The 20,990-nt window shown below is 36.4% G+C and overlaps 1 protein-coding gene across 4 annotated transcripts in view; it reads right to left on the reverse strand.

Moving 5' to 3' along the window:
- ESCO1 (establishment of sister chromatid cohesion N-acetyltransferase 1) overlaps positions 1-20,990 on the reverse strand; it is a 74,404-nt gene that overhangs the window by 51,724 nt on the left and 1,690 nt on the right. For all 4 annotated transcript variants that reach the window (XR_002072113.2, XM_019418324.2, XM_019418322.2 and 1 more), the window contains exon 2: positions 632-749. The gene's annotated coding sequence lies outside the window, so the exon portion shown is untranslated. The remainder of the gene's footprint in view (positions 1-631; positions 750-20,990) is intronic.

Raw genomic sequence — 20,990 nt, forward strand, 5'->3', positions numbered from 1 at the left:
CAAGGATCAGGGATAGAGGGAGAAACAGACTTTTGGAAGTGACAGAAATCTTCTGTGTCTTGACTGTAATGGTGGTTCTAACAGTGTGTACATCTGTCAAAATCCACCAAATTGTACAGGTTGAGAGTGAAATTTACTGTATATAAACTATAATAAAGTTGTCCAAAAAACAGTGCTGTAAGTAACTGATATGGATCTACACCTACAATCAAAAAACACTGTTAAACCAAAAAAAGCAAGATGTTGAACAGGGTAAAAATAGCTGCTTTTTAGAAGAGTAGGAGAAAGGAAATGTATAGAAACATATGCTTATTTATGTATATAATAGGTATGGAAATAATATTATATATTATTAATTATTCTATATTATTAATAATTATTAATAATATTAATAATATTATATAATAATAAATATAATAAAGCTTTTTGGGAAAGAAAACTACAAAACCAAGTGTCAGAAGTGTAAAAAAGCTTACTTTTCACTATACACCTACTCAAATGTTTTCTATGTAGACGTATAACCTAGTAAAAAAATTAAAATATAAGTTATATTTCTTTGAAAATAGAAAGTATATTTGGCACACTAATTCATATTGGAAGGAACTAATTTATGAAAGTATAAGCCACTTACCTTATTGAGACAGAAATCACATATCACTGTTTCTTTAAATTGAATGATGATATTTCCAATGAATGATGCTTCTGATAACTTCTTGTGTTTGGGAATTAATCTTTAAAAAATCCTATAACTAAAATAAAACAATCTATTAAAACACATGAGAATAAAAAAAATACTATTGTCTACTAACTGATCTGTTAAAACAACTTAAGACTAAGCTAGATAAAACAACTGCCTAATGACAATGCAAAGCATCACATATCTCATTTTTAATAGATTAGATATAATAGATTAGGTTTATCTTCAAATATAATCACTGTCTCCAAACCTTTGCTCCATAGAGGGAGAATATTTTCCTTCCCAACTGATGGTGAGCCTGGCCACATGCCTTCCTTTGGCCTCATGGTGAGCAGAGTATACTTCCCTGCACCCATAGCCTTAGCCATCTAACTTGCTTTGACTGATGAAACATTAGCAGAAATGATGCAAACAGTGGTTTGAAATTTCTTTGTGCAGCAGGGCTTGCCCTCTTGCACCTCTGCCATCACCATGAGAAGAGTTTCACAGGGTAGATGAAGGCAACCCTTCAGCCTAGACCCCAGAATAAACACAAAGAGGAGAAGTGAGCCTAACTCCACATGAGGTGCTAAGCCCAACCCACAGTGAGATATAAAGACCACCCACACCCAAAGCTGCCCAGGCAAGCCTAACCTAAGTCACCTAACCCATAGCTGCTCTACAGATATGTGATCAAGAATAATTAACTATTAATTAACTAAATATTAACAAAAATTAACTCAAGAATAATTAAGCCATTGAGTTCTAGAGCAGTTTCTTTCTCTTATCCTTTTTTTTAAAATATAATTTATCATCAAATTGGTTTCCTAGAACAATTTCTTATACAGGAATAGCTAACACATATCGTAGTTAATTTTTATTTTCTGAGAAGCTCCAAACTTACCAAAGATTAAACCCCAGAAGTATAATAATAACAAAAAAAAATAAAGCTCATATTCATTATTTTAGCACTAAGAATTATAATTTTTAAAATGATGAATTATCTCCTTTAACATCTCTTCCTCCCAAATTCTAAATACTTTAATACATTTGACAGTTGGGACCTGCCTTAGAAAAGGGATAAACTGATCTACAACTCTACAGTAACTGTCAATCACTCATTTAGTGTTCTAAGGACCACTTCAATTTTAGTTTCCCTTTCGTGCTAAATCATCACTAATCTAGCATCATACAACTTAATAAATCCCCCTTTCTTTTTAACCCCTAAATAAAATCTTGCATCAAGAACTGAAATGTACCCTCTCATCTGTTAACAAATTGATAATACTACTCCTGCAACGCAGAGCTAGCTTATTAATATAATCCTAATGAAACCAATATCGAAGTAAAACAAAAATAATTAAACTTTATATAAAATGACCACTTCAAAAAACCGAAAATAACATTTATATTTTACTACAGCAATTTTACAAGACATGATACAAAGTAACAGAATTTTAAGAGTACATCCGATTTCCCACAAGTACTTTATAATAAAATGTACTCAAGTTTTAATCATTAATATATGATTATGAGGGTGCCTGGTGGCTCAGCTGGTTAAGCATCCAACTCTTGATCTCAACTCAGATCATGATCTTGCAGAATGGGAGTTCAAGCCCCACACTGGGCTCTGTGCAGATGGGGAGAGCCTGCTTGGGATTCTGTCTCTCCTCTCTGCCCCTCTCTGCTGTGTGCACTCTCTCTCAAAATAAATACATAAACTTGAAGTAAGTAAAATAAGACATTAGATTATATTAAAATGTGTAAGGGGCGCCTGGACATCTCAGTTGGTTAAGCATCTTTGATTTCAGCTCAGATCATGGTCTCAGGGTTAAGAGATCAAGCCCCATGTCAGGCTCCATGCTGGGAATGGAGCCTGCTTAAGATTCTTTCTCTTCCTCTCTCTCTGCCCCTCCCCAGCTCCCATGTGTGAGCATGTGTGCATTCTAATAAAAAAATTTAATTTTTAAATAGAGAAGAAAAAATATTTGGATTGTATATCATCCAATATATTTTAACTCTAAAATCATTTTTTTTTAACTTTTCAGAATTGAGATAGAATTCCTTTCCATAAAATTCACCTCTTTATAGTGTACAATTTAGTGGGGGCGGGGGGGGGGAGGAGTTGTGTTGGTTTGTTAAAGAAAGCACGTTGAGTACAAGCAGGGGACAGTTGCAAAAAGAGAAAGAGAGAGAAAATCTTAAGCAAGCTCCACATTCAGTGCAGAGCCCAATACACAGGGCTCAATCCCACAACCCAGGGATTATGACCTGAGCCAAAATCAAGGGTCAGATGCTCATCCAAGTGACCCACCCAGGCGCCCCTGTAGGTTTTAGTATATTCAGAATGTGTAAGAATTGCCAGTATCGAATTCCAGAATATATTCATGACTTCAAAAAAATCATGGCTCATTAAAAGTCATTCACCATTCTCCTCTTCTTCCAGCCCCTGGCAACTACAAATCTACTGTGTCTCTGGATCTAACTATTCTAAATGTTTCATATAAATGGAATCACAAAACATGTGGCATCTTGTGACTGGCTTCTTTCACTTAACATGTTTTCAAAGTTCAAATAACATTATAGCATGTATCAGTAATGCCTGGTTTGTTTGTTTTTTTATGGCTGAATACTATTCTGTAGCACGAATATACCATTTTGTTTAGTATCAGTTGATGAATGTTTGACAGACTGTTCCTACTTTTTGGCTATCATGAATAATGCTATGAACAATTCTAATGAGTTTTTGTGTGAACATAGGTTTCTTGGTTATATACCAAGAAGTATGACTTATGGACCATATGGTAACTTTGTATTTAACTTTAGAGATTGTTGTCCAAATCAGCTGTATCATTTTACATCTCCAGCAGCCAAGAATGAGGGTTCAAATTTCTCCACATCCTTGTCAGCATTTATTACCACCTTTTTTAACTTTAGTCATCCTTTTAGGTGTGAAGTGGTGATCGCATTGTACTTTTGATTTGCATCTTCCTAATGACTAATCAGGTGAGAATCTCTTCATGACCTCATAGGTCTCTTCATGACCTATGAGTTTTATTGGCCATTTGTATCTCTTTTCTGGAGAAATGTATATTCAAATCCTTTCCTCATTTTTTATTTTTTTTAATTTTTATTTTTTTAACGTTTTTATTTATTTTTGAGAGACAGACAGAGATGGAGCGCAAGTTGGGGAAGGGCAGAGAGAGAAGAAGACACAGAGTCTGAAGCAGGCTCTAGGCTCTAAGCTGTCAGCACTGAAGCCAACATGGGGCTCAAACCCACGACCCAGAGAACATGACCTGAGCCGAAGTTGGACACTTAACCAACTGAGCCACCCAGGCACCCCTCCTCATTTTTTAAATTAGGTCATTTTTCTTTTTATTATTGAGTTGTAACAGTTCTTTATCTGGATATGAGACTTAGCAGATGCATGGCTTACAGATATTTTCTCCAATTCTGTCATTTATCTTTTCATTTTCTTGATAGAGTCCTTTGATGCACAAGTCTTTAAGATTATGTCCAACGAATCTATTTTTCTTTGGTTGTTTGTGATTATGTGTCATATCTAAGAAACCACTACCTAATCCAAAACCATAAGATTTAGATCTGTTTTCTTCTATGAGTTTTACAGTTTTACCTTACATTTACATCTCCATTCCATCTTGAGTTAATTTTATATATGGTACAAGGTAGGAGTAAAACCTTCATTCTTTGCAGGTGAATATCCAACTGTCACAGCACCATTTGTTAAAGACCATTCTTTACCTACTGAATTGTCTTGGTAATCCTATCAAAAATCAATTGCCCATAATCATATGGGTTTAATTCTGGACTCTCTATTCCGTTCACTGATCTATATGAGGTTATGTCAGTACCACAAAGTCTTAGTTACTGTAGCTCTGAAGTAAATTTTTTCCAGTTGAGATATAACCGACCTATTGTGTTAGTTTCAGGTATATAACAAAACAATGCATTATTTGTATACATTACTACATGATCACCACAATAAGCCTAGTTAATGTGTCACCATAGTTACTAAAATCTTTTTTTCTTATGAAGATTTTTAAGATCTACTCTCTTAGCAATTTCCAAATGTACATTATCAGCTATAGTCACCATGCTGTATATTACATGGCCATGACTTACTTATTTTATAACCAGAAGTTTGTACTTTTTAATCCTCTTCCCCTTTACCCATTTCACCCACTCCCCCACCTCTGGCAACCACCAATCCATTCTGTATCTATGAGCTTAGTTTTTTATTTTTGTTTGTAGATTCCGCATTTCAGTCAGATTATGTAGTATTTGCCTTCCTCTAACTTATTTCACTTAGCATAATGCCCTCAAGGTCCATCCATGTTGTCACAAATGGTTAAGATTTCATTTTTTTATGGCTGAGTAAAAACCACTGTATATACACTGTATATACATTGTGTATACAGGATATTGTATATATACATTTTCTTCATCCATTCATTTATCGATGGACATATTGTTTCCTTATCTTGGCTATTGTAAGTAATGCCACAATGAACATGGGTGCATATATCTTTTTGAAATTTTGTTTTTGTTTTCTCCAGATAAACACCCAAAGTATTGCTGGGTTCTATTTTTTATTTTTTAAAGAACCTTCACACTGTTTTCAATGCTGGCTGTACCCATCCTCACTGAACAAGGGTTTCCTTTTCTCCACATCCTTGTCAACATTTGTTATTTCTTGTCTTTTTGATAATAATCATTCTAACAGGTGTAAGGTGATATTTCACTGTGGTTTTGATTTGCACTTTCCTGGGGATTAGCAATGTTGAGTATCTTCCCATGTACCTATTGGCCATGTCTTCTCTGAAAAAATGTCTATTCAGAACTTCTGCCCATTTTTAATTGGATTTTTTATATATTTTGGATATTAAACACTTATCAGACACATAATTTGCCAATATTTTCTTCCATTCAGTAGGCTGCCTTTTCATTTTGCTCATGGTTTCTTTTGCCAATGCAGAAGCTGTTCTTAGTATGATGTAGTCCCACTTGTTTATTTTTGCTTTTGTTGCTTTTGCTATCAGTGTAGATTAACAACATCATCACCAAGACTTATGTCAAAAAGCTCACCACCTATGTTCAGGAGTTTCATGGTTTCAGGTCCTACACTCAAGTCCTTAATCCATTTTGAGTTAATTTTTGTGTATAATTTAAGATAGAGGTCCAGTTTCATTCTTTTGTATGTGGCTATCCAGTTTTCCCATCAGCATTTATTGGAGACTGTCATTTCCCTCATCGTATACTCTTGGGTCCTTTTGTAGTTAAGTTTTTAAATGAGGAAGTGTGAGTCTCTCAGCTTTGTTTTTTCTTTTTCAAGATTGTTTTGGCTATACGATACTAATTTTAGCAATTTCTGCAAAAATGTCGCTAGGATTTTGACAGGGATTGCACTGAATCTGTAGATCATTTTGAGGAATACTATCATCTTAATATGAAGTCTTCTAATTCTTGAACACAGATAGTTTTTCACTTATTTAAGTCATCCTTAATTTTTCAAAATACGTTTTAGAATTTTCAGTGCACAAGTCTTATACTTTTGTTAAATCTATTCCTAACTACTTTATTCCTTTTGATTATATTATAAAAGGAATTTTTTTCTTAATTTCCTTTTTAGATGGTTCATGTCTAGAATTAAATACAACTGATTTTTGTACAATGATCTTGTAACATATAACCTTGTTGAATTCATATATTAGTACTAACAAGCTTTGGGCTTTTTTTGTGGATTCCTTAGAATTTTCTATATCTAAGGTCATGTCATCTGCAAACAAAAATTATTTTATTCCTTTCCAATCTGGATGTCTTTATTTCTTTTTCTTGCCTAACTGCCCTGGCTAGAACCTCCGGCACAATGTTGAATAAAGGTGGCAAAAGCAAACATTCTTGTCTTATTTCTGAACTTAAGAGTAAAACCTTCAGTCTTTCACCATCAAGTATAATGTTAGAGACAGGCTTTTCACAGATGCTTTTCTAGTCTTCATTTGTTGAGTGTTTTTAATCATGAAGGGTGTTGGATTTTGTTAAATGCTTTCTCTACATCTGCTAAGGTGATCATGTGAGTTTTTCCCCCTTTATTCTTTTAACCTAGTGTATTACTTTGTCATATGCTGAGCCAACTTTGTACTGCTGGGATAAATCCCACTTCATCATGGTGCATAATTCTTTTTATATGCTCTTTGATTCAGTATGTATGTATATAGTTGAGGATTTTTTGTGTAATAAGAAATATTGATCTGTAGTTTCTTTTACTTGTGATGTCCTTGTCTAGTTTTTGTATCGGAGTTATATTCTTGACTCAGTTTCTTTCTAGGAATTTGTCCATTTCGCCCAAACTTCTCAAGCCTGTATAGTGGTCCAAAATCCATAGAGAGAAGAACAACACTAACTTTAAGAAGTAGCTATTTACATCCTTCTACTACCATGTCTCTCATTCTTCAGTAGCAAAGTCTCTGTAAACTAGCTGCTCCCTGTGGAGTAGCTTCTAAAGGAAGGAATTAAATATCAATCCAAGGCTTCCAGTTTTTCATTTTTCCTGGGTTTCTCCATGAACACTAAAAGGGGCAAAGGGGGCTTTGCTAATCACAGAGACCTGTGTTTCTATCTTGAGAAGTTCATGCTTGTTATTAACAAACCATCCAATTACAATTTCTATATCCTTTAGAACTGGCAGAACACAGAGCAGGCATTATATTATACCTATGTAACACAAAGTGTAAGATGCACTTGGAAGAAGTGGAATTTTCACAGGAGGAAAAAAAAAAAAATCTGATTGTCCTTGACTTACAGTCACCATCTTGGATTTGTGCCTAGTATTGAAGAAGTCATGATCATTTCTATGACTATAGTCATAAAAAACAGAAGGTTAAATAAATAGGGGCAATAGCATCCATCCATCGTGAATAGATCAAAATTTTCCCTAAATCATCAAAAGGTTAAAGACAAACAGAAATACTAACAAATTTAAGGGTTCTAGAATAAAATCAAAAAAAGCTAGAACTTGATTTATCTTGACCCCAACAATAAAATTCTTCAATCTTGTAAAAAGTTTCTAACAAAAAAACCTACATCTTATATAATAAAATTTACTATAATATAATCACACTCAATACCCAAAAAGCAAATAACCCAGTTAAGAAATGGGCAGAAGACATGAATACACACTTTTCCAAAGAAGACATCCAGATGGCTAACAGACATAGGAAAAGATACTCAACATCAATCATCACTAAGTAAATACAAACCAAAACCACAATGAGATACCACCTGATACCTGTCACAATTGCTAAAATTAACAACACAACAAACAACAGGTGTTGACAGGATGCAAAGGGAAACCCTCTTGCACTGCTGGGAATACAAACTGGTACAGCCACTCTGGAGAACACTATGGAGGTTCTTCAAGAAACCAAAAATAGCGGCGCCTGGGTGGCTCAGTCGGTTGAGCGACTGACTCTTGGTTTCGGCTCAGGTCATGACCTCGCATTTCATGGTTTCAAGCCCTGAGTTGGGCTCTGTGCTGATGGCTGGGAGCCTGCTTCAGATTCTCTCTCTCTCCCTCTCTCTTTCTGCCCCCCACCCCCGCTTGCTCTCTGTCTCTCTCAAAATGAATAAACAAACTTTTTTAAATTAAAAAGAAAAAAAAGAAACTAAAAAGAACTATCCTGTGATCCAACAACTGCACTGTTAGGTATTTCCCCAAAAGATTTAAAAATACAGATTTGAAGGGGTACATGCACCCCAGTGTTTATAGCAGCATTACCAACAATAGCCAAACTGTGGAGAGAGCCCAAATGTCCACTGACTGATAAATGGATAGATGTGGTGTATATATACAACAGAATATTACTCAGCCGTCAAAAAGAAACCCTGCCATTTGCAACAACGTGGATGGAGCTAGAACATAGTCAATCAGAGAAAGACAAATACCCAATGATTTCACTCTTACGTGGAATTTAAGAAACAAAACAGATGAACGTGTGGGAAGGTGCGGAGAGAAGAGAGGGAAACAAACCACAAGAGACTCCTAATGATAGAGAAAAAACTATAGGTTGATGGGAGAGGGGTGAGATGGGTGATGGGTACTAAGAAGGGCACTTGTTGTGATGAGCACTGGGTGTTGTATGTAAGTAATGAATCACTGAGTTCTACTCCTGAAACCAATACTGCACTGTATGTTAACTAAAATTTAAATTTAAAAAGGGGGAGGGGGGAGAAAATGACAGAGATGAAAGCTATAATAAAGAGTGTAAAATGTGAAAAAAGGCAAATCAATGGAACAAAAAGTCTAGAAATAGACACATTTAGACAAACCACCAAATTTTAAAATGTGCAAAAGAATTGAATATATACCTCACAAAGATAATTTACAAATGGCCAATAAGGATCTCACAAAGTATTTTACATCAGTCATCAGGAAAATGCAAATTAAAAACACAATGAGACACCACCACACATTAAAATGGCTAAAATTTAAAAGACTGACAAAATCCAGTATTTGTGAGGTTGTGGAATATATGAACTCTAAGAACATGCTGCTGGGATGAAATAAAATAAACACTTAGGAAATTTGGTACTTTCTTATAAAGTTAAATTTCATGTACAAATTCCAGTCCTAAATATTTACCACCCAAAATAAAAACATATGAAAAAACAATAAAAGCATATGACCACAAAAAGACCTATATAAAAATGTTTCTATTAGTTTTACACATAATAGCCAAAATGTGGATGCAACTCCCTGCATCAATTACTAGTATATAAAAATAAACTGTGGTATTTTCATGCAATGGAATACTTAGGAGAAAAAAACAAACATAAGCATGTTGTTTATGCAACATGAACGAAATTTTTAAAAATCATTATGTTAAGGGAAGGAAGTCAAACACTGCATAATCCCACTTATATGCGGTTCTAGAAGAGGCAAAACTCATCTATAATAACAGAAAACACAACAGTGATTACCGGGAGTCAGGAACATACCTGAACACATTCCAAGAGACCTTTTGGGGGTGATGGAAATGTCCTTTATCTTGGAGTGTTAGCTCCACAGTGTTCATATGCCCAAACTTATCAAACTTTATTATCTTAAACTGTGCGTTATACTAAATGCACATTTAAAAACCCATTTGGCAAAAAAAAAAAAAAAAAAAAATTATGAGGCTTTCAGGGTTGGGGATCTTTTTAAGAAGCTACAAATATTGGGGCGCCTGGGTAGCTCAGTCGGTTAAGCATCCGACTTCAGCTCAGGTCATGATCTCACGGCTGGTGGGTTCAAGCCCCACGTCGGGCTCTGTGCTGACACCTCAGAGCCTGGAGACTGCTTCAGATTCTTTGTCTCCCTCTCTCTGCCCCTCCCCTGCTCGTGTTCTCTCTCTCTCTCATAAATAAAAAAACATTAAAAAAACTTTTAAAAAAAGTTCTTTTGAAAGTTACAATTAAATCTGATATAGTACTAATTGGCTTTTAAATATAACTTACTGATAAATAACAAGTTTTTCTCTTCACAAAATAGCAAAATCAATACCTAACAAGTGGAAGTATTTTCATATTAAATACAGTACATAAAAAATTAACTTACTTTTTTTTTAAGTAAGTTCTATGCCCAACATGGGGTCTGAACTTACAACCCTAAGATCAGGAGTTGCATGCTCAACCACCTAAGCCAGCCAGGCACCCCCATAAAAAAATAATTTAAAACAAACAAAACTCACACCAGATATGTAAATATCATGTACTCAAGAACAAAAGTCAGTTCCTCCAGGGAGGAACAGTGCCTTCTTTTTTATGTTCCCAACAAGCACTTTACTCAATGCACAAATATTTATTATACCTCTAATACAGGATTTATCAGTTATATAGGAAGTATGCTTATATAATATATGTCCTCCACTATAATAAACGCTCCAAATCATTTCTGCACCCCAGTTATCAAACAGTAATTATTTGTCAACCTACAGATGCTGGATTTGACCACAAAAAAAATGGTATCTTAGAGCTGAAGAGCCTGTTATCTACTGGCATTATAATCTTGAAAACTGCAAAATGCCTCAAGAATAGTTGCCTCAAGGGTCGCCTGGGTGACTCAGTCCGTTAAGCGATCAACTCTTGATTTTGGCTCAGACGATGATCTTACAGTTTGTGAGATTGAGCCCTGTGTGGAGCTCCACTCTGACAGCATGGAGCCTGCTTGGGATTCTCTCTCTTCCTCTCTCCCCTATTCTACTCGTTCTATCCATCTCTCAAAATAAATAAATATTTAAAAGCCTGCTTGGGATTCTCTCTCTCCCTCTCTATACTCCTCCCCCACGTGCACATGCGCTCTCTCTCTCTCTCTCTCATTCTTTCTGAAAAATAAACTTTAAAAAAAAAAAAAAAGAAAAGAAAAAGAAATGAGGCACCTGGATGGCTCAGTCGGTTGAGTGTCCAACTTCTGCTCAGGTCGTGATCTCATGGTTCATGAGTTCGAGCCCCATGTCAGGTTCCCTGCTGTCAGCGCCAAGCCTGTTTCAGATCCTCTGTCCCTCTCTCTCTCTCTGCCCTGCCTCCGTTTTCTCTCTCTCTCAAAATAAAAACATCACAAAAAAAAAAAAAGAAAGAAAATCTATTCTACATAAAGCATAAGAAAACATACTTTTAAAAAACCACAAGATATGTGAACTTACCCTACCAGACATCAACAATTAATAAAATCAGGGTGCCTGGGTGGCTCAGTAGGTTGGACGTCCAACTTTGGCTCAGGTTATGATCTCATAGTTTATGGGTTCGAGCCCCACGTCAGGCTCTGTGCTGATGGCTCAGAGTCTGGAGCCTGCTTCGGATTCTGTGTGTGTGTGTGTGTGTGTGTGTGTGTGTGTGTGTGTGTGTGTCTCTCTCTGCCCCTCCCCCACTCACACTCTCCATCTCTCTCAAAAAAGGAATAAACATTAAAAATTAATAAAGCCATAGTAATGTGTTATATTGAAAGACAAATAGAACAATGGAACAGACTAATGACACAAAGCAGAGTGCCCACAATCAGACTCATGAATGTATGGTCAACGGCTTTTTTTTAATGTTTTTTGTTTTTTTTTTTTAATTTTTGAGAGAGAGACAGAGAGACAGAGAAAGAGGGAGACACAGAATCCGAAGCAGGCTCCAGGCTCTGAGCTGTCAGCACAGAGCCCGACATGGGGCTCAAACCCACGAACCATGAGATCATGACCTGAGCTGAAGTCAGACACTCCACTGACTGAGCCACCCTGGAGCCCCGGTCAACTGCTTTAAGACAAATAGTACTACAGCTGGGAAAATAGATTTTTTAAAGAAACAGTGCTGAGACAGTGGGCAGGGGGTGGGGGGGTGGGGAGGAAAACTGGTTTCCTACTTTGTACCATATACTAAAGTCAATGCCAAATTGAATACAGACACAAAATGTGAAAGGTGAAACTTACAAAGTATTAGTACACAAAGATGATATTTTCTAAAATCCTACAAATCAATTAAATGGCCAACTGAAGGAAAAAAGGACAAGAAATTTAAACAAGTTCATCACAAAAAGGAGGAGGAGGAAGGAAGGGGGGAGAAGAGGAGAGAAACCCAATAGGGCAATGAACAAACACCACAATGGCTAAAATTTTAAAGTTTAAGAAGACAAAGTATTGGTAAGAATGTGAGGTAAAAGGGCACCTGGGTAGCTCAATCAGTTAAGCGACTGTCTCTTGATTTCAGCTCAGATCATGATCTCCTGGTTTGTGGGATCAAGCCCAGCATCTGGCTCTGCTCGGACAGCATGGAGCCTGTTTGGGATTCATTCATTCATTATCTCTCTCTCCACCCCTTCCCCATTCACATGTGTGCATGCTCTCAAAATAAATAAACTTAAAAAATAAAAAAAAAAAAAAGAATGTGAGGTAAAATATTGCTGGTAGCAGTATCTATTATACAAACACCTTGAAGAATAGGTCAAAAGAGCAACCAGTCTATAATGAAACAGATGGCTGAAGAATCCCAAAAGGAACCTTGAGGCTAGTGGGAGTGCACACAGGAAAGAGAGTGGATTTGAGTATGAAAAATCTGACTGTCAGGCATGTGACATTTGGGGGGGAAACTGTGCAAGCACCTTTTTTTTTTTTTTTTTAACGTTTATTTGTTTTTGAGAGACAGCAAGCAAGTGGAGAAGGGGCAGAGAGAGGGAGACAGAATCCGAAGCAGGCTCCAAGTTGTCAGCGCAAAGCCCAAGATGGGGCTTGAACTCACAAACCATGAAATCATGACCTGAGCTGAAGTCAGACACTCAAACGACTGAGCCACCCTGGCGCTCCTGCCCTACCACATTAAAATATTAGGCAAAAGAAAAGCAAGGCAATTATTAACTCCAAGGGGTAAAAGGGGGGGGGGGGGGGAGAGACAGTTTCAGAATACTCAGCTCAGCAGTAAAACATTTACATAGTTATAACAACACTCACTACTGGCTTAACCAGCAACTGAAATAGAACTCTTTTAAGGGGATATGGGGAAGGAAGCAGGAGAGCTAAATTTTTTAATTTTTTTTTTTAACGTTTATTTATTTTTGAGACAGAGACAAAGCATGAACGGGGGAGGGTCAGATAGAGGGAGATACAGAGTCTGAAACAGGCTCCAGGCTCTGAGCTGTCAGCACAGAGCCCGACGCAGGGCTCGAACTCACAGACCGCGAGATCATGACCTGAGCCGAAGTCGGCCACTTAACCGACTGAGCCACCCAGGCGCCCCGAGAGCTAAATTTTTTTAACTAAGAAGGCAGAAAGTAAGTAACATCTGAAATTGATAAATCAAAATACAGCAGTTATTGCATACCACCAAAAATATGGAGTTAGATACTAAGAGTAACAGCTAGAAGAATAAAAGTGGTAGCTTCTGGAGAAAGGTATTAGGGGATAGGGAAAGGTTAGGAATGGAATGAGATTTGTCACTGTAAGGCTGTTAGTGCTATTTGACCTTAAAAATACACAAGATTCACTTTGAAAGTTCTGAAAAAGTTCTCCACTCTTATTTCATTTCTGTCAGTGTATCCTGGCATCCAACAGGTCTCCTCTATTGACGTATAAAGGTTTTAGCCATTTTTTAAATTTAGAGTGCACAATCTATTTTAAAATCTCACCAAAATGGAAATCCTGAAAATTATTTACCCCAACTGACTCAACAAGTCAAAGAAAATGAGAAGATTTTTTTCAAGTCTAGAAATGCAAGAGAATGTAATACAATTCAAGTACAAAAAAATTAAATTAATAGGAATACTACCCACAGAGAGATTTTTATTGGCTACTAAACATCTGAAACTTTAACACCTGAACTCCTAATCTTGCCTCCTAAATCTAAAGTTTTCAAAGGACTCTCATCTCAGTAAATGGCAGGTTCATCCTTAAGTGTCCAACATAAAACTTTGTGCAGTCATTCCCAATTCTTCTCTTAAGGTTATGCAATTTGTCATTAACAAATCCTGTCTACCTTCAAAACACATCCATAACGTGACCACTTAAAATCTCTACCACTTCCACCCAGGTCCAGGTCATCATTTATCTGTCACCTGGATTTTTACCAACAACTTCCTAATTCCTAACTCTGCCTTCAGTTTTGCTCCTCCCTCCCCACTTCAGCTTCTCCACAGAACAGCCACATGATCCTTTTAAAACTCAAGTCAGGCTGTTATTTCTCTGCTCAAAACTCCTGACTTCTCATCTCAATCAGAGTAAAAGCAAAGGCTGATGTTAACTATTAACTACTTCCTGGTTTTGTCCCTACTCACTCTGCTCCCGTTAGGTTGGCTCCCTTGCTATTATTTCTTAAATGCATTAAGCATATCCCCACCTGAGGCTAAAAAGTGTTCCAGGCAAAGGAAACAGCTCTGCTTTCAAAGAATTGATATATATATTTTTTGTTCCAGAATGCAGCAAAAGACAAGTTACCCAAAATAATACAAAAATTTGTTTTGCTACCAAAAGTAGTATACACACACATGCACATGCACCACACACACACAATTCATACACAAAAAAAGATGTAACAAGCCTAAATTATTTTTTAATGTTTTATTTATTTTTGAGACAGAGCATGAGCAGGGGAGGGGCAAATAGAGAGGGAGACACAGAATCCAAAGCAGGGTCCAGGCTCTGAGCGGTCAGCACAGAGCCCGACATGGGGCTCGAACTCACAAACCGTGAGATCATGACCTGAGCCAAAGCCGGATGCTTAACCACTGAGCCACCCAGGAGCCCCATAACAAGCCTAAATTAAAACAAATTAGCATTTTTAACAGAGCATGAGCATAGCCACAGTCTATTAGTACCAAGTAAAACTGATTGAAGGATACAGAGATGACTGAATTTTAAGAATTCTATTATTATAGGGTGTCAACCAGCCAAATAAAATAATTATCACATCAATGTAACTCCTTCACCGGAAAAAAAAAAAACAAAAACAAAACACTTCATAAGATGAAAACAGCTTTGTTCTACACAGCCTTAGGACTATTTTACCTAATCTGCCCTTAGTATTTCAAACATCACTGGAAACTTCCAGCCAGGTCGAAGTGCAGTTAACGCCATCAAAAGATTACTGTAAAATCCAACTCAGTACACCTCTCAATTCCACTCTCAGTTCTGAAAATCAAATATTCTTCAGACAATCACAAAGGTCCTCTGGGAGACAAAATCACCCGTTTGAGCATCTGGCTTTATTTTAATGTTTATTTATTTGAGAGAGAGAGAGAGAGAGAGAGCATGTGCACGCACGCCCGCACACACGCACAAGCCAGGGAGAGGCAGTGGAGGAGAGAGAATTGGGCTCCATGCTCAGCACAGAGCCCAATGCAGGACTCAATCCCACAACCATGAGATCGACCTGAGCTGAAATCAAGAATCAGACGCTCAAATGACTGAGCTACCCAGAAGGCCCTGGCTTACCTTATTTTAATTCCTCTAGTAGCAGTATCTGCTGGGTAAGCCAAATGCTGGAGCTACACTATTCTCAGCAACTTTGAGTCCTGCACTATATTCGAGGCCTAGTGTTTGGTGATTCCTATTTTCTTCCACAAAATCCAGCTCTATAAATGGAGTCTTCTCTTTCTTATTTCTGTGTGTGTCAATTCACTCACCCACTATTTAAGGTAATCCAAGTATTTCTTACATTCTAAACACACCCCAAAAATAGAGATGAAAAAAACATTTTAAGTAACAAAGTTTAAGGGCCCCTGGGTGGCTCAGTCGGTTAAGCGTCCGACTTCAGCTCAGGTCATGATCTTGCAGTTTGTGGGTTTCGAGCCCCACGTCAGGTTCTGTGCTCACTGCTGACAGCTCCAGGCCTGGAGCCTGCTTCAGATTCTGTGTCTTCCTCTTTCTCTGCCCCTCCACTGCTCAAGCTCTGTCTGTCTCTCTTTCTCAAAAATAAACATTAAAAAAAATTAAATAACAAAGTTTAAGCCAATTACTGTTAACCAGAAACACATAACGTGTCATAACTGAAGCCACAAAAGACCATTAACAGAGAATGCAACAGAAAACACACACAATAACACAAGATATTGTCCCTAATAAATTTTTCCAAACATTGAAAGCCTAAATCTATTACAAAAATGGCTCCAAAATATGTGGGAAACATGTTCATCAACTCATTTTAAGTGGCATATATGGTTGGGAATCAAAAATTTAGGAAGAACAAGGGCACCCAGGTGGCTCAGTGGGTTAAGTTAAGCGTTGGACTTCAGCTCAGGTCATGATCTCACAGTTCATCAGTTCAAGCCCCAGATCAGGCTTTCTGCTGTCAGCACAGAGCCTGCTTTGGATCCTCTGTCTGTCTGTCTGTCTGTCTCTCTCTCTCTCGCACCCCCTCAAAAATAAATAAAACTTAAAAAAAATTTTTTTTAATTAGGAAGCACTCTCCAATAAATAATATTTTAGCAACAAGAGACCCACTATCATCAAGTAAGCTCTATCTTAAGAAGAAAAGCAGAAATACCACTGTAAAAACTGTTCTCAGAATTAGTCATCTTGATAGAAAAACAAATTGCAAAATTCCTGTAATTTTCTCAATAGACTGGTAATAGTGATTCGGTAAAACTCAACATTAATTAAACTTCTAAAAAAGTTAGATATGGGGTGCCTGGCTACCTCAGTCAGAAGAGCATGTGACTCTTGATCTCAGGATCTTAAGTTTGAGCTCTATGTTGGGGACAGAGTTTACTTTTTAAAAAGTTGGGGGTGGGGCACAGTACAGCATGTGACTCTTGATCTTGGAGTTGTGAGTTCAAGCCCCACACTGGACATAGAACTTACTTTAAAAAAAGGAGGGGTGGGGGAGTGCACCTGGGTGACTCAGTTAAACATCCAACTCTTGATTTCAGCTCAGGTCATGATCTCACAGTTTGTGGAGTTGAGCCTGGTGCAGAGCCTGCTTGGGATCCTCTCCCTCTCTGTCTTTCTGCTATATGCACACTCTCTCTCACTCTCTCTCAAAGGTAAATAAACATAAAAAAAAAACAACAACAGGTATAAAAGCCACATAGCTACATATAATTTTCTACGAAAGAGATAAATGAATGTCATGTACCACTGTACTAACAGACAAAACACAATACACATTAAAACATCAACAGCAGTAAAAGTTGGGAGATGAAAGGGTACACAAAGAATGAATACTTTCACATTTTACTTATATATTTATGCAATCTTTGAATCTTTCGTATCAGAAATGAACACACTTTATTAGCTGTGAAGTAAAAAACTATATACTGTTTATATTGATGTAAAATATACTGGGAAAGCTCAAAAGTGAATCTGAATACACCTATGCAATAACTTGTACACAAACATTCTTAGTATTTTTCTTAATAGTCAAAAAATGGACACAATCTAAATGTTCATCAACTGACGAATGGATAAACAAAATGTGGTATACACATGTAATAGACGGTATTTAGTTATAAAGTACTGATAACATGTAATAGACTGTATTTAGCTATAAAGTACTGATACAAGCTACATGGATTAACCTTAAAAACATTATGCTAAGTAAAAGAAGGTAGTTTATATGATTCAATTTATATGAAATGTCCAAAACAGACAAATCTATAAAAACAGATACACTGGTGGTAGTAAGGGGCTAGGAAGGAAATGAGGAGTGACATACTAGTACAGGCATTTTGGGGGGATGATAAAAATATTGTAAAATTAGACAGTGGCAATGATTGTACAACTCTGTTAATATACCATCTCCATAAAGCTGTACCAAAAAGTGAATATGAAATTATATGGATTTTAATATGCATCAAATATTTAAAGTAAGCCTAAATGTCTTGAAAATTATCTATTTTTGTTTTTGAAAAAAGCCTCAGTGACTTCGCTTAGTGACAACAAACTTTCAAATATTAATTGAACTGATTTAACAAAATAAACTTCGAACTTTCACGTTAACAAAATTATCTTCTTAAAAGTTCCTAATATTTGTTTTATTCAATAACTGAATTTTCTGAGTGAAAATATTCTAAAACTTTATATATTTAAAAAAAATTTTTTTTGATGTTTATTTATTTTTAAGTGACAGAGTGCAAGTGGGAGAGGGGCAGGGAAAGGGAGACACAGAATCCAAAGCAGACTCCAGGCTCTGAGCTGTCAGCACAGAGCCCCAAGTGGGGTTCAAACTTACCAACCACAAGATCATGACCCCAGCCAAAGTTGGACGCCTAACCGACTGAGCCACCCAGGCGCCCCTAAAACTTTATATTTTAAATATGTACAGTGACAGATGCTAGAGCTAGGCATATTCCCTAACCTCAAATACCTTGGAGGAAAATTATTTAAGCAGTACATATCTGGAACTATATATGTGACTCTTTTGGGGGGAAGAGAGAGCACAAGTGAGCCAGGGGCAGAGAGTGAGAGAGAATCCCACAAGGGCGGGGGGTGGGGAGGGGAGAAGGAGAGAAGCAGGGCTTGTTTCTTTGTTTGTGGTTTGGTTTGTGGTTTGTTTTTTTTTTCATCCGAAGCGGGGCTCAAGCTCACACACTATGAGATCATGACCTGAACCGAAGTCAGATGCTTAATGATTAAGCCACTGGGTCATGAGTACAAGTCCCACATTGGGACCTAAAGCTTACTTCAATCAATCAATCAATCAATAATAAAAGATTAAAAAAATAAAATAGATAGCACTTGGCTAAGTTGGTAAAGCATGTGATTCTTGATCTCTAGGTCATTAGTTCAAGCCCCAAATTGGGACCTAGAGCTTACAAAAAAACATAAAATAAAATGGAATTATATCTGCATTATAAAGAATAACATTTATCAGAAAAACTATACTATCTATAGGAAAAAAAAAGTTAATTATATTTGCCTTTCTCTTAACCATCAATAAAGATGATACAAAAGCAACATTTCCTAATATAAAGTCCTTAGAATAATTGGCACATCATAAGCACTTGTTAAATATCAGCTATAATAATAACTATAAGAATATTACTGATACAATAATATTTCCTATAAAAAAGAAAACATTTACCTTAGTTACTCCTGGTTTCACTTAACTGCTGGACAATTTCATTTCCACATTATCATTATCCCTTTCAACTTTAACAACTACGTTAATTCTAAACTATTCAATTATTTACACTAAAACAGTTCTCAAGGTAGGACCATGGGGATTCCAGGGATCCTTTCAGGAGATTCGTTAGCTCCAAATCATTCTTGAGTAAAAGATCAACTCAAAGTGCAAAACAGACCAATGAATTTTAACACAACGTTGTACAAAAAATATATAGAAATGGTTTCAGATTCTACGTTGCAGCTAACCTTTAAGAAATTACCACTTGTTTAAAAAAATATATTACTATTTGTTGAGTTTTGTTATAGAATCAAAGAGTATCACAATTATCTGAAAAGATTACTAAAGCACTCCTCCCAACATATTGATGTGAAACTGAATTTTCTTCATATACTTCAACCAGAACAACATATAACTGAATGCAAAGCTGATAGGAGAATCTAGCTGTCTTCTATTAGGCCAAACATTGAGGAGATTTACAAAAATGTAAAAGAGTTGTCATTCTTTCACTAATGTTTTTTGCTTTATAACTAAAATTTAAGTTGAAAAAAATTAATTGTTTTGGAAAATGGTTGTTTTTCAAAATTAAAAAATGTTATTTATATTAGCCTGTAATTTATCAGTTATTTTAATGAATATATTAACTTAAAATACAATAATTACCAATATAAACAAAAGCTATTTGAAATCCTACATAATTTTTAAGAGTGTAAAGGGATCCTAACCAAAAACTCTGAAAACCACTTCATTAAAGTAATACTTAATATCCCACTTTTATTTATATTGAGTCTTCATCTCTATGAATCCCCCATATGCAGCCATAAATGTTTAAAGTAAGCTGAAGAGAACAGAGGACATAAATCTTGCTTTCTTCAGATGTACTGTAACACAATTAAGCATAAGATACAGCCCCCTCAAAAAAAGAAAGGATGGCCAAGTTAACTGAATGATCCGTTTGCCAAAAGTAACTAAAGTAGTATAATACAGTTGTAATACACAACTTACACAGAAATAGAGCCTAAGAACTTCAACTGTGCCGAGAAAAGGATGCACAGAAAAATTGGGGCTGCAGAAGGGGTAATATAGTTCTTAAGTCAATTACTTATAATAACAATTTTACTGGAGTTGATTTCACACTACCATCTGAATTCTGATCACCTTCAATAAGAACTCTGTATGTAACATAAATTTGCCAAAAGAAGTCATGAAAACGTATTTACTTATTTAAAAGTCCATTCTTTTGAATTGTGCAATGCTAGCTACCTTCATTATTACAATAAATACAATCAACTTGTGGGGTGACTGGGTGGCTCAGTTGGACTCGGTTTCGGTACATCTTGGTTTGGTGATCTCATGGTTCCGTGTTTGAGCCCAGCATGGGGCTCTGCGCCTGCTTTAGATTCTCTCGCTCTACCTCTCTCTGCCCACTCCCCCACCCCTCTCTCAAAATGAATAGTTTAAAAAATATTTTTAAAAAATACAATCAATTTGTTCTATGATATAAATACCAAGCTAAAAAACTCTATCCAGCAATGGGGGGGGGGGGGGGGGGGGGAAGGCATTCATTAATTAGGGCCCTTTTCCCTTTCTTCTGGAAGCATAATTTATCAATTTAAATGCCTAGTACAAAACCTTGTATGAGGCTGATGTTAAAAAAATTATTGTTCACTACAGAATTTTCACACTGTTCAATGAGAAATGACAGCAAAATTTTCCTTGGCCAGGA

This window comes from Panthera pardus, unplaced genomic scaffold (genome assembly GCF_024362965.1).
Source record: "Panthera pardus isolate Hobbes unplaced genomic scaffold, ASM2436296v1 HiC_scaffold_15, whole genome shotgun sequence".
In the NCBI taxonomy this organism is placed as follows: Eukaryota; Metazoa; Chordata; class Mammalia; order Carnivora; family Felidae; genus Panthera; species Panthera pardus.